Consider the following 15,024-nt stretch of genomic DNA (forward strand, 5'->3'; position numbering starts at 1 on the left):
ACGACATTTTGTAACTTTTGGGGGCTTTTGTTTCTACGCAGTGCATATTTCGGTAAAAATTACACCTTATCATTATTCTGTAGGTCCATACGGTTAAAATGATACCCTACTTATATAGGTTTCATTTTGTCGCACTTCTGGAAAAAATCATAACTATATGCAGGAAAATTTATACGTTTAAAAATGTCATCTTCTGACCCCTATAACTTTTTTATTTTTCCACGTATGGGGTGGTATGAGGACTCATTTTTTGCGCCGTGATCTGAAGTTTTTATCGGTATGATTTTTGTTTTGATCGGACTTTTTGATCACTTTTTATTCATTTTTTAATGGTATAAAAAGTGACCAAAATACGCTTTTTTGGACTTTGGAATTTTTTTTTGCGCGTACGCCATTGACCGTACGGCTTAATTAATGATATATTTTTATAGTTCGGACATTTACGCACGCGGCGATACCACATATGTTTATTTTTTATTTTTTTTACACTATTTTATTTTTTTTATGGGAAAAGGGGGGTGATTCCAACTTTTATTAGGGAAGGGGTTAAATGACCTTTATTAACACTTTTTTTTAACATTTTTTTTGCAGTGTTATAGGTCCCATAGGGACCTATAACACTGCACACACTGATCTCCTATGCTGATCACTGGCGTGCATTAACACGCCTGTGATCAGCATTATCGGCGCTTGACTGCTCCTGCCTGGATCTCAGGCACGGAGCAGTCATTCATCGATCGGACACCGGGGAGGCAGGTAAGAGCCCTCCCGGTGTCCGATCAGCTGTTCGGGACGCCGCGATTTCACCGCGGCGGTCCCCGAACAGCCCGACTGAGCAGCCGGGTCACTTTCACTTTCACTTTAGAAGCGGCGGTCAGCTTTGACCGCCGCTTCTAAAGGGTTAATACCGCACATCGCCGCGATCGGCGATGTGTGGTATTAGCCGCGGGTCCCGGCCGTAGATTAGCGCCGGGACCGACGCGATATGATGCGGGATCGCGGCGCGATCCCGCTTCATATCGCGGGAGCCGGCGCAGGACGTAAATATACGTCCTGCGTCGTTAAGGGGTTAATCACTGATTCCAGAAGAAGCTTCTGTAAGTGGAATATGTGGGGAATTTCCTTGTGAAATTCTGTAGTGTAAACAGGCCCTTACTCTTATTCTCGGCCGAGAAGTTCGTGATGAATCGAATTTACTAATTCCGCTAGCGGGTGTTTTTGCCACATGCTTTTTAATGGAAATTTGAAGAATCCAATAAAGCGAACTACTTGAAATGGCATGGTGAGTGCGGACATATTTCTATCTTCATTCTACTGCATATTTGTAAACTACTTCTATTTAAAAATCTTAATCCTAATCTTCCAGTACTTATCAGCTGCTGTATACTACAGAGGAAGTTCTTTTCTTTTTGAATTTCTTTTCACTCTTACCACAGTGCTCTTTGCTGACACATCTGTCCATGCAGGAACTGTCTAGAGCAGAAGCAAGTCCCCATAGCAAACCTCTCCTTCTCTGGACAGTTCCTGACATAGACAGAAGTGTCAGCAGAGAGCTGAAATTCAAGAAGAAAATAACTTCCTCTGTAGTATACAGCACCTAATAAGTACTAGAAGGATTAAAGGGGTACTCTGGTGGAAAACTTTTTTTTAAATCAACTGGTGCCAGAAAGTTAAACAGATTTGTAAATGACTTCTATTAAAAAATCTTAATCCTTCCAGTACTTATTAGCTGCTGAATACTACAGAGGAAATTCTTTTCTTTTCGGAATACAGAGCTCTCTGCTGACATCATGACCACAGTGCTCTCTGCTGACATCTCTGTCCATTTTAGGAACTGTCCAGAGCAGCATATGTTTTCTATGGGGATTTTCTTCTACTCTGGACAGTTCTTAAACTGGACAGAGCTGTCAGCAGAGAGCACTGTGGTCGTGATTCAGCAGAGAGCTCTGTGTTCCAAAAAGAAAAGACATTCCGCTGTAGTATTCAGCAACTAATACATACTAGAAGGATTAAGCTTTTTTTTTAGAAGTAGTTTACAAATCTGTTTAATTTTCTGGCACCAATTGATAAACATTTTTTTTTTTAAAGTTTTCACCGGAGTACCCCATTAATGTTGAACTTGCAGTGATCATAATGACTATTACCAGTATGCACTCACACCACATTTCAGCCATACTGCAGCCGACGGGGAAATTTCAAAAACGCCTGCAGCCATACCCCTCTGGACTCACGCTGCATCTTGTACACTTAAATGCGCCGACCGGAGTCAGCTAGGGACCAATTACAAGTTTATAAACAAGTGTACCATCAATGTAACGGTATGGCTATGGGGTCAAAGGTGGCGCCCACATATGCCAATCTATTCATGGGGGCGTTCGAGAACAAATACATCATGTGATCAACAGAATACCATTCCCATATCCAACTGTTCCACCATTACATTGATGACTTGTTCTTCCTATGGAAAGGTCCACCAGCATCCATTGATTCCTTCTTGATCCATCTTAATTCGAACGACTGGTGGATCAAGTTTACCATTGAATTTAGTGAGGACCACATTAATTTTTTGGATCTAAACATCGCACATAATCACTTCAGTAACATCACATCCACATATTTTAAATGGTGGACATAAATAGTTACCTGGAGTATGACAGTGCCCACCAAAAGCAATGGTTAAATAATGTGCCGTACGGGCAGTATAAAAGGATTAAGAAAAACTGCACGGACAATGAGACATTTGAGGCACAGGCAAGGATCCTATCTAATAGATTTAAAGAAAAGAAGTACCCCAGATCGATTGTCCGGGATGCTTACAATAAAGTCAAGGATCAGACACAACTAGAATGCCTGAAAACCAAGGAAAATAAGAGGACCGGGGAAGTGCAAAAACTTAACTTCATCACCACCTTCTGTGATTCTGCTAGCAATATCAGAAAAACTTTGGACAAGCATTGGCATATTTTGCAGAATGATTCTATTCTGAACAATATCCTTCCAAATAAACCATCTGTCACGTACCGGAGGGCCCCCACCCTAAAAAATATCCTAGCACCCAGTATCATCAAACAGCACAAACCAGCATTAAAGAAATCTCTCTTACCCACAGGATCGTATAGGTGTAACAACAAGAGGTGTCTGTGCTGCAAGGAGATCCAGAATAAACGGACTGTATTTTCCTCAAATGTCACTGGGGAAGAATTCACAATAAAACATAGGTTAACATGCAGTTCTTCTTATGTTATATACTTGCTTGAGTGCAGATGTAAACTGCAACATGTAGGTCGGACCATACAACCCCTTCATAATCGGTTAAATAAACATAGACAAAATGTTAAGAACAAATTCCTTCTCCACGGGGTCTCCAGACATTGTGCCATGCTTCACCCAGGAGAGCAGGACATCTATACGGTCACTCCAATTGATTATATTCCAGTCGACACTGCAAATCGCTTTGATACGTTAAAGAAAAAAGAGATTTACTGGATGTACAAGCTGTCAACAGTTGCACCAAAGGGGCTCAATGAAATGGTGAAAACGGTATTATGAGCCTTTAAACGCACTGCTGTTTTACACCCATCAATGGCCCCTTTATAATCCCCTTCCTCCCATCCGGCTGGTTGTGTATTCAAAATGCCTTTTTTTTTTTAGATCTTAACATTAGGGAAAATTTCCAATCCCTTCAGGGATAATTACAATATTGATACCACTATTAATACAATATGGTGATAATATTTTATTTATTATCACCATGGAGATTTGATTGTTTTTTATGTGGCTGCTTCTTTTATGGCTGCCTCTGATAGACTGTCCCTAAATTTGAACAATGATGCTCTAGATTATAATTAATTTATGTATGTAGAGACTGCTATTTTTATGTGGAAATTAATTCCTTTTCCTTAATTTTACAACCAATCTTCCATACTAATGAAGAAAAAAGAAAACAACTTACCTCTGTTCCAACAACATTAGTTTTAATTACCCTGTGCCGGTTTCAAGCTTGTCCTATTTATATATTTTTTATATCCCTTCCCATTATGTATGTTTCATTATGCTGCTCGCCCCGTACCATTGAGCTGTCATGCTCAAGCCATTCACGCACTGTGGTTAAAATAAGAACACAGACAGTGTTCAATTTGAATATCTCATTGTAGCAAGAACATCGCGGTGAACGGCTACTTTGTCTATGTATCACAATAGACTGTGACAAAGTAGCGCATGCTCTCCAGTGAATCGTAGACATATGTCAGCCCTGTCTGACATTTCTCTTTTGTTTACTAATCGATATATAGTAGCGCATGCGCTCTAGTGATTCAGAGCCATGTGTTTGATGTTCCTCCTCTTGTTTACAAATCGCTACACAGTAGCGCATGCGTAATAGCAACCTGAAGCTCCATGATTAGCAGCTGATTTGGGAGCCTCCTGCGCTACCAAAGCAACTGTATGGCACCCCATTATATGTTTTTAAAGTTTATAACGATATGCTTTACTGAGAGTGTATATATATATATATTTATTCTTTCCCCCTGTTTCTCTGTTTTTATGATGTTGTAATTTGTATAAACCTTTCACCCGGATGCAAAGTAAGCCCGGGCTTTTTAACCATGAGTGTTTGCAGTGTATTCTATATGCCTGAGGAAGAGCCTTGCATAAGGCTCGAAACTAATTGTTGCAATAAATTTCTTTTATATACCAAAAATCCTTTTTTCCTTGGCATACCACTTACTAACTAAGAGGAGAAGCGCTTTGCAAACAAGTCCTCATTTTCTGTGTCCCATTCATGGTTCACACACCTGAAATCTCAATGCTATGCTATGACATTGTCACGATTCGGCTGGCTGGAGGTGGATCCTCTGTGCCAGAGAGGGATTGGCGTGGACCGTGTTGGTGGACCGGTTCTAAGTTGCTACTGGTATTCACCAGAGCCCGCCGCAAAGCGGGATGGTCTTGCAGCGGCGGTAGCAACCAGGTCGTATCCACCAGCAACGGCTCAACCTCTCTGACTGCTGAAGATAAGCGCGATACAAGGGAGTAGACAAGAGCAAGGTCGGATGTAGCAGAAGGTCAGGGCAGGCAGCAAGGATCGTAGTCAGGGGCAACGGCAGGAGGTCTGGAACACAGGCTAGGAACACACAAGGAAACGCTTTCACTGGCACAATGGCAACAAGATCCGGCGAGGGAGTGCAGGGGAAGTGAGGTATAAGTAGGGAGTGCACAGGTGAACATACTGATTAAGCCTGCTGTGCCAATCAGTGGCGCAGTGGACCTTTAAATTGCAGAGACCCGGCGCGCGCGCGCCCTAAGGAGCGGGGCTGCGCGCGCCTGGACAAGACAGACGGGGAATGGGTCAGGTACGGGAGCCGGGATGCGCATCGCGAGCGGGCGCCTCCCGCATCGCGAATCGCATCCCGGCTGGGAGTGATATTGCAGCGCACCCGGTCAGCAGGTCTGACCGGGGCGCTGCGAATGAGAGGATGCTGCGAGCGCTCCGGGGAGAAGCGGGGACCCGGAGCGCTCGGCGTAACAGTACCCCCCCCCTTGGGTCTCCCCCTCTTCTTGGAGCCTGAGAACCTGAGGATAAGACTTTTGTCTAGGATGTTGTCCTCAGGTTCCCAGGATCTCTCCTCTGGGCCACAGTTTTCCCAATCCACCAAAAAAAATCTTTTCCCTCTGACAGTCTTGGAGGTCAGAATCTCCTTCACAGAGAAGACGTCAGATGAACCGGAAACAGGAGTGGGAGAAACAACTTTGGGAGAGAAGCGGTTAATGATGAGTGGTTTAAGGAGAGAGACATGGAAGGCATTGGGAAAACGAAGAGAAGGAGGAAGAAGGAGTTTGTAAGAGACAGGGTTAATCTGGCACAAGACTTTGAAACGGCCAAGATAGCGTGGTCCCAGTTTGTAACTGGGGACACGAAAGCGGACATATTTAGCGGAGAGCCATACCTTGTTTCCGAGAGCAAAAATGGGGGGAATTCTTCTTTCCTTATCAGCAAATCTTTTCATCCGGGATGAAGCCTGTAAAAGAGAATTTTGGGTCTCTTTCCATATGGTGGAAAGATCACGAGTCACTTCATCCACAGCGGGCAAACCAGAGGGCAAGGGAGTAGGGAGGGGAGGAAGCGGGTGACGGCCGTACACCACGAAAAATGGGGATTTAGCAGAAGATTCGGAGACTCTGAAGTTGTATGAGAATTCGGCCCATGGTAGAAGATCTGCCCAGTCATCCTGGCGGGAGGAAACAAAATGCCGTAAATAGTCACCCAGGACCTGATTAATTCTTTCTACTTGCCCATTGGATTGGGGATGATAAGAAGAGAAGTTTAATTTGATCTTGAGCTGTTTACAGAGGGCCCTCCAGAATTTAGACACGAATTGGACGCCTCTATCCGAGACGATATGCGTGGGCAAACCGTGAAGGCGAAAAATGTGTACAAAAAATTGCTTTGCCAACTGAGGCGCTGAAGGAAGACCAGGAAGAGGAATAAAATGTGCCATCTTGGAAAATCGATCAACGACCACCCAAACAACTGTGTTGCCACGGGATGAGGGCAAGTCCGTAATAAAGTCCATACCAATCTGTGACCAAGGCTGTTCAGGAACAGGCAGAGGATGAAGGAGACCAGGCTTCTGGCGAGGAGTCTTATCCCGGGCACAGACAGTACAGGCCCGCACGAAATCAACAACATCAGTCTCCAGAGTCGGCCACCAATAAAATCGAGAGATGAGTTGCAAGGATTTTTTGATGCCCGCATGGCCTGCGAGGTGGGAGGAGTGTCCCCATTTGAGAATCCCGAGACGCTGGCGTGGAGAAACTAAGGTCTTCCCTGGAGGAGTTTGCCTGATGGAGGCTGGAGAAGTGGAGATCAGACAGTCCGGAGGAATGATGTGTTGCGGAGAGACCTCTACTTCAGAGGCATCAGAAGAACGAGAGAGGGCATCGGCCCTAATCTTCTTGTCAGCAGGGCGAAAATGGATTTTAAAGTTAAAACGGGCAAAGAACAACGACCACCTAGCCTGGCAAGGGTTCAGTCGTTGGGCAGACTGGAGATAGGAGAGATTCTTGTGATCAGTGTATGTGATAACTGGAAATTTTGATCCCTCCAGCAGGTGCCTCCATTTCTCAAGCGCCAATTTAATGGCCAGTAGTTCTCGATCACCAATGGAGTAGTTTCTCTCCGCCGGAGAGAAGGTCCTAGAAAAAAACCCACAAGTAACAGCATGCCCGGAAGAATTTTTTTGTAGAAGGACAGCTCCAGCTCCCACAGAGGAGGCATCTACCTCCAATAGAAAGGGTTTAGATGGGTCAGGTCTGGAGAGCACGGGAGCAGAAGAAAAGGCAGACTTGAGATGTTTAAATGCGTCTTCCGCTTGGGGAGACCAGGACTTAGGATTGGCATTTTTCTTGGTTAAAGCCACGATAGGGGCCACAATAGTGGAGAAGTGTGGAATGAATTGTCTGTAATAATTGGCGAACCCCAAAAAACGTTGGATAGCACGGAGTCCGGAGGGGCGTGGCCAATCTAAGACGGCAGAAAGTTTATCTGGGTCCATTTGTAGTCCCTGGCCAGAGACTAAGTATCCTAGGAAAGGAAGAGATTGACATTCAAAGAGACATTTCTCCATTTTGGCATAAAGTTGATTGTCCCGAAGTCTCTGAAGAACCATGCGGACATGCTGGCGGTGTTCTTCTAAGTTGGCAGAAAAAATCAGAATATCGTCCAGATAAACCACAACACAGGAATATAGGAGATCACGAAAAATTTCATTAACAAAGTCTTGGAAGACGGCAGGGGCGTTGCACAGGCCAAAGGGCATGACCAGATACTCAAAGTGTCCATCTCTGGTGTTAAATGCAGTCTTCCATTCGTCCCCCTCCCTGATGCGGATGAGATTATAGGCACCTCTTAAGTCCAGTTTGGTAAAGATGTTGGCGCCTTGTAGGCGATCAAAGAGTTCCGAGATAAGAGGTAAGGGGTAGCGTTTTTTTACCGTGATTTTATTAAGCCCGCGGTAATCAATGCAAGGGCGTAGGGAGCCATCTTTTTTGGACACAAAAAAAAATCCAGCTCCGGCAGGAGAGGAGGACTTGCGGATAAACCCCTTTTTTAAATTCTCCTGGATGTACTCCGACATGGCTAGAGTCTCTGGAGCAGACAGAGGATAGATTCTGCCCCGGGGTGGAGTAGTACCCGGGAGGAGGTCAATAGGACAGTCATAAGGCTTGTGAGGAGGTAAAGTCTCTGCTTGCTTTTTGCAAAAAAACATCAGCATAGTCCATATAAGCCTTAGGAAGACCGGATACCGGGGGAACCACAGGGTCACGACAGGGAGTACTGGGAACCGGTTTAAGACAGTCCCTGAGACAAGAAGTACCCCAGTTCTTGATTTCTCCTGTGGACCAATCAAGGGTTGGGGAATGGCGTTGAAGCCACGGTAATCCAAGAAGTATTTCTGAAGTGCAGTTGGAGAGGACCAAAAATAAAAAATTTTCGTGATGGGGTCCGATGCACATTAGGAGAGGTTCCGTGCGGTAACGCACGGTACAGTCCAATCTTTCATTGTTAACAGAATTGATGTAGAGGGGTCTGGCGAGACTGGTCACCGGGATGTTGAACCTGTTGATGAGAGAGGCCAAAATAAAATTTCCTGCAGATCCGGAATCCAAGAAGGCCATAGCAGAGAAGGAGAAGGTAGAAGAAGATATCCGCACAGGCACAGTAAGGCATGGAGAAGCAGAGTTCACATCAAGAACTGTCTCACCTTTGTGCGGAGTCAGCGTACGTCTTTCCAGGCGGGGAGGACGGATAGGACAATCCTTCAAGAAGTGTTCGGTACCGGCACAGTACAGGCAAAGATTCTCCATGCAGCGTCGTGTCCTCTCTTGAGGTGTCAAGCGAGACCGGTCAACTTGCATAGCCTCCACGGCGGGAGGCACAGGAACGGATTGCAGAGGACCAGAGGAGAGAGGAGCCGGGGAGAGAAACTGCCTCGTGCGAACAAAGTCCATATCCTGGCGGAGCTCCTGACGCCTTTCGGAAAAATGCATGTCAATGCGGGTGGCAAGATGAATAAGTTCATGCAGGTTAGCAGGAATTTCTCGTGCGGCCAGCACATCTTTAATGTTGCTGGATAGGCCTTTTTTAAAGGTCGCGCAGAGGGCCTCATTATTCCAGGATAATTCGGAGGCAAGAGTACGGAATTGGATGGCGTACTCGCCAACAGAAGAATTACCCTGGACCAGGTTCAGCAGGGCAGTCTCAGCAGAAGAGGCTCGGGCAGGTTCCTCAAAGACACTTCGAATCTCCGTGAAGAAGGAGTGTACAGAGGCAGTGACAGGGTCATTGCGGTCCCAGAGCGGTGTGGCCCATGACAGAGCTTTCCCAGATAGAAGGCTGACTACGAAAGCCACCTTAGACCTTTCAGTAGGAAACTGGTCCGACATCATCTCCAAGTGCAGGGAACATTGCGAAAGAAAGCCACGGCAAAACTTAGAGTCCCCATCAAATTTATCCGGCAAGGATAATCGTAGGCCGGAAGCGGCCACTCGCTGCGGAGGAGGTGCAGGAGCTGGCGGAGGGTATTGTTGCTGAAGCTGTGGTAATAGCTGCTGTAGCATCACGGTCAGTTGAGACAGCTGGTGGCCTTGTTGCGCTATCTGTTGCGACTGCTGGGCGACCACCGTGGTGAGGTCGGCGACAACTGGCAGTGGGACTTCAGCGGGATCCATGGCCGGATCTACTGTCAGGATTCGGCTGGCTGGAGGTGGATCCTCTGTGCCAGAGAGGGATTGGCGTGGACCGTGTTGGTGGACCGGTTCTAAGTTGCTACTGGTATTCACCAGAGCCCGCCGCAAAGCGGGATGGTCTTGCAGCGGCGGTAGCAACCAGGTCGTATCCACCCGCAACGGCTCAACCTCTCTGACTGCTGAAGATAAGCGCGGTACAAGGGAGTAGACAAGAGCAAGGTCGAACGTAGCAGAAGGTCAGGGCAGGCAGCAAGGATCGTGGTCAGGGGCAACGGCAGGAGGTCTGGAACACAGGCTAGGAACACACAAGGAAACGCTTTCACTGGCACAATGGCAACAAGATCCGGCGAGGGAGTGCAGGGGAAGTGAGGTATAAGTAGGGAGTGCACAGGTGAACATACTGATTAAGCCTGCTGCGCCAATCAGTGGCGCAGTGGCCCTTTAAATTGCAGAGACCCGGCGCGCGTGCGCCCTAAGGAGCGGGGCCGCGCGCACCGGGACAAGACAGACGGGGAACGGGTCAGGTACGGGAGCCGGGATGCGCATCGCGAGCGGGCGCCTCCCGCATCGCGAATCGCATCCCGGCTGGGAGTGATATTGCAGCGCACCCGGTCAGCAGGTCTGACCGGAGCACTGTGAATGAGAGGATGCTGCGAGCGCTCCGGGGAGGAGCGGGGACCCGGAGCGCTCGGCGTAACAGACATTGCATTGAACGCTTTATGCAATCCAAGGATTGCATGTAATAGTCCCCTACGGGGACTAAAAAATTGTGCAATAGTGCAAATAATTGCCGTTTCAGGCACGGGGCAGGTGAATTTTCAGGCCTCTAGCCCTACTCCGGGCAAGACCTGAAAGCCTCCAACAAGTACGGAGGCACTTAGGGTGTATGAAGCGGGCTCCTGACTCCAACTCGCTCAATACCTGAAGGCCCTCAGATGATTTCAGTAGCTGGGGGCTGCAACTAATAGCCAGCATGCAGTGATTGCCATGGACAGCTATTAACCCTTTAGATCGCCGCTGTCAAAGCTGACAGCAGTGTCTGAAGGGGACATGTAAATGCTCCCTGGTGGGTTTGTGGGGTGGATTGCCCCCCCCCCCCGCACCACAAGGAAGTGTGCTTAGGGCGCAGAAAACAGTCTGCCGCTGCAAGGCTGCTCCTCTGCGTCTACTCGCTATACCGTTGTATGGAAATTTGAATGAAGATTTCATCTGGCAAGACCCCTGTTTTAGTGCAGCCACTTTTTTTTTGACCTATATGCTTCCATTTGCTTAGTTTGGAGTGCACCCCCGTGGCAGCCCCACAAGTCTTTTTGCTGGAGTCTCATTTCCCGCATGGGATTCACTGTGGATTGCAGTGCCGGTTTCACTCTGTCTCCTTCAGCTGTTGCATTCACTGCCGGAAGACTTACCTCTCCTTACCTGTTATCCATGGTTCTGTCATTGATAGAGCCTGGCTGATCCAGGCTTTATCAATGGAGCGCAGAGCATACAGATCAATGGAGTTTAATAGAACTGCATTGATCTGTATGAGGAATCTAATGATTCCTCCTAAAAGTGTCAGAAAAACAATGAAGAGTACAATTCTAATTTTATTTAACAAACCTCCTAATGATAACAGTATTTTTTTTTCACCCCCTTCTCTCTTTGGCGATTTTTCATTTTTGCACTTTTGTTTTTTTTCTTCCTCACCTTCTAAAAATCATAACACTTTCAATTTTCCACCTAAAAATCCATATAAGGGCTTGATCTTTGCGCCAGCAATGTTACTTTGTAATACCATTAATAATTTTACTACAAAATCTACAGCGAAACCAGAAAATTATTATTTGTGGGGCCCAAAAAAAAAAAAAGCAGTTTTCAGTAAAAATTGCACCTTATATTTATTCTGTAGGTCCATACGGTTGCAAGGATACCTAATTCATATAGGTTTGATTTTATTTTACTACTAAAAAAATTCATTATAACTACATGCACCAAAATTAGTACGTTGAAAAATTTCCCCTTCTGACCCTATAACTTTTTTATTTTTCCATATAATGGATGGTATGAGGGCTGATTTTTTGCACCATGATTTGAAGTTTGTATCGTTACCATTTTTGTTTTGATCTGACTTTTTGATCACTTTTTATTCATTTTTTTTCATGGTATAAAAAGTGACCAAAAATACGCTATTTTGGACTTTGGGATCTTTTTACCTGTACTCCATTGACCGTGCAGTTTAATTAATGATGAATTTTTATAATTCAGACATTTACACACACGGCGATACCACATGTGTAACCGGGACCCACTAGGTATGATGTGCTTAACTGCTGAGCATGTGTCATTCCTCAGGAGCCGCAGATGGATGTTAATGAACATCCATTTGCAACAAGGGGTTAAACATAATAAACTTGCAATGCACTGTTCCAAATTACTACGCACAGTAAGTTTCAAAACACTTTAAAGGTTGTAAAAAACTGAAAATTGTGATTTGTTGTGTTTGCAGCATATTTACTGAAATCAAAAGCTATTTCAATCAAACTTTTAACAACATTTTAACTATTTAAACATTTTAACAGGTCGCATAACATTTTAACAGAGGACCCCTTATTTGATAGCAGCTTCACAAGTCTTGCATCCATTGAACTTGTGAGTTTTTGGACAGATAATGCTTAAAGGGGTACTCCCACCCTAGACATCTTATCCCCTATCCAAAGGATAGGGGATAAGATGTCTGATCGTGGGGGGTCCCGCCGCTGGGGATCCCCGCATTATTGCATGTGGAACCCACCTGTGTTCTCACCAGAACCGCTGGAGGGTCTGAGTAGTGACTCCGGGAACGGAAGTCCGTGACGTCAGGACTCCGCCCCTGTGTGACGTCACGCCCGTCCCCTCAATGCAAGTCTATGGGAGGGGGGTTCCGGTGAGAACACAGGTGGGTGCGGCATGCAATAATGCGGGGGTCCCCAGCGGCGGGACCCCCGCGATCAGACATCTTATCCCCTATCCTTTGGATAGGGGATAAGATGTCTAGGGTGGGAGTTCACCTTTAAAGGGGTTATCCAGGAATCCAAAAACAGACCTTTTTACTTTCAAAGACCTCTCCCTCCAGGTTGAGGTCTCCAGGTTGGGTGTGGTTCTGCAGCCCAGTTCCATTGAAGTGAATGGAGCCAAGTTGTAATACCACACCCAACCTGGAGACAAGGAGGGCACTGTCTTTGAAAAAAAAAAATGCCTGTATTTTGCTTTCTAGAATACCCCTTTATATTTGTTTGCAAGATGTCAGAACAGCTTCCCAGAGCTGTTGTTTGGATGTAAACTGCCTCCCACCCTCATAGATCTTTTGCTTGAGGATGCTCCAAAAGTTCTCAATAGGATTGAGGTCAGGGGAGGATGGAGGCCACACCATGACTTTCTCTCCTTTTATCCTCATATCAGCCATTGATGCAGAGGTATTCTTTGCAGCATGAGATGGTGCATTGTCATGCATGAAGATGATTTTATTACGGAAAGCATAGTTCTTCCTTCTGTACCAGGGAACAAAGTGGTCATTCAGAAACTCCACATACTTTGCAGAAGTTATCTTTACAGCTTCGGGGGCCCTAAAGGGGCCGACCAGCTCTCTTCCAGTGATTACGGCCCAAAACATGACTCCACCACCGCCTTGCTGTCGTCGCAGCCTTTTTGGAACAGGGTGGCCGTCCACCAACCATCCTCTACTCCATCCATCTGGACCATCCAGGGTTGCACGGCACTCCTCAATGAACAGAACTGTTTGAAAATTAGTCTTCATGTATTTTTCTGCCCAATGCAACTGTTTGAAGATTTTGTTTAGGCTTTCCTTAGATCAACTCACACTCCTACTGTCTCTTCTTCACACTGCAGCTCACACTGAGCTCTGCACACAGCTCTTGGACTAGGCCAAGACTAAACTGAAACTAAACTTTGAACTGAATAGCTCATCCCACCCCTACACTATATATGGCTTAGTTAGGGGGGGGGGCCTCCCAATGGGCAACCAGGGTCACATGGGTACTCTGAATCATACCTCCTAACAGAGATCCTGTATATTCCTTAAAGATACAGTACAAAACAATATAAATTAACAGACACTGGAGATTGCCATGTATTGCACATAGTATTTGTTTTCATTGGAAAAAAATACACTTTGTGAACATAACCTTACAGCAGTGTTTCCCAACTAGAGATTGGGAAACACTGATTGGGAGACACTCCCTTTAGTAACCTAGACAGACGCAAGCAGATACATGCACACACTTTTACACAGACACACACCCATTTGTACTCACACATGGACTTACCCACACTCACACAATGAACTAACCTTTGTGTTAGTTCATCCCTCTCACATGGCAGGGCTTTATCCTCTTACAGCCAGCTGCATAGGAGTCAGCGGCACAGATAAGAATACAGCTGAGAGGAGGGGACAGGGGACCCACAGCACAGGCAGCTCTGCAGACACAGTTTCCTGGTCATGACCTGTTGTGTAGTGAGTCCTCCCCTCCCCTCTAACTCGAAACTCTGGGAAGCTGCAGGAGATTGGAGGATGCACAGCATGGAATGTGAGCAATGCTGTGCATCTACCATTCTCCTCCTCCACCATTGCTGGCCTCTCTATCCTTACTCCCCTCCTTGCTATACACACTACTAGTGGGCAAGGTCTTTAATATCAGCTCCTGTACTACCTTCTGCCACTAGGTGGCGCTGCCTGAGGCTGCTAATGTAAGGCTGCGAACACACTGGCCCTTATTTACTAAGAGTGGAGTGTAGGTTTTGTGTTTTTTGCTGTTCCAACTTTTTTTTTCCATGGTAGTTACTAATTTAATCTGATTTCAGAAACTTTATACATGCTTTAAATTTTAGGGTTTTCTTACCAGAAAATTCACATGATTTTCAGAGTGGTTTTCAGAAAAGACGAGTGATTTTGGATGAAATGTAGAGAACACGCCTCTTTTCCCGAAAACCACGCCCATTCTTTTTTTTTTATTCAATTTTTTTCACTCTGAGTGTTTCTGATTCTGTCAGTTTTTTTCTGTCGCACATTCAGAATTTACACAAAATTTTGGCGCACAACCCGACAAAAAGAGTCAGAATGCTGTTATTAAATGAGGGCCACAATGTTTCTGCATCCTACCGAAAACAAGATTCTGACATAAACTCTTAACAGGAGCAGTGGACCCCATAGACTTCTATGGCCAAAAGGAGTCACCTCTAGTGATTTAATTCGGGATGTCTGTGCTATTTTAAATGGACTCATAATGGGGGCTGTTGCAC

At 45.8% G+C, this 15,024-nt stretch overlaps 1 protein-coding gene across 3 annotated transcripts in view; it reads right to left on the minus strand.

The window, feature by feature from the left end:
- The window catches only part of LOC130275360 (dimethylaniline monooxygenase [N-oxide-forming] 2-like), a 50,152-nt gene extending 35,938 nt beyond the window's left edge, over nt 1-14,214 (minus strand). For all 3 annotated transcript variants that reach the window (XM_056523235.1, XM_056523232.1, XM_056523236.1), the window contains exons 1-2: nt 14,075-14,214; nt 3,104-3,190 (exon numbers count right to left, since the gene is read on the minus strand). The gene's annotated coding sequence lies outside the window, so the exon portion shown is untranslated. The remainder of the gene's footprint in view (nt 1-3,103; nt 3,191-14,074) is intronic.
- Between the last annotated feature and the right edge of the window lie 810 nt (nt 14,215-15,024).

Source organism: Hyla sarda, chromosome 6 (assembly GCF_029499605.1).
Source record: "Hyla sarda isolate aHylSar1 chromosome 6, aHylSar1.hap1, whole genome shotgun sequence".
Classification (NCBI taxonomy): Eukaryota; Metazoa; Chordata; class Amphibia; order Anura; family Hylidae; genus Hyla; species Hyla sarda.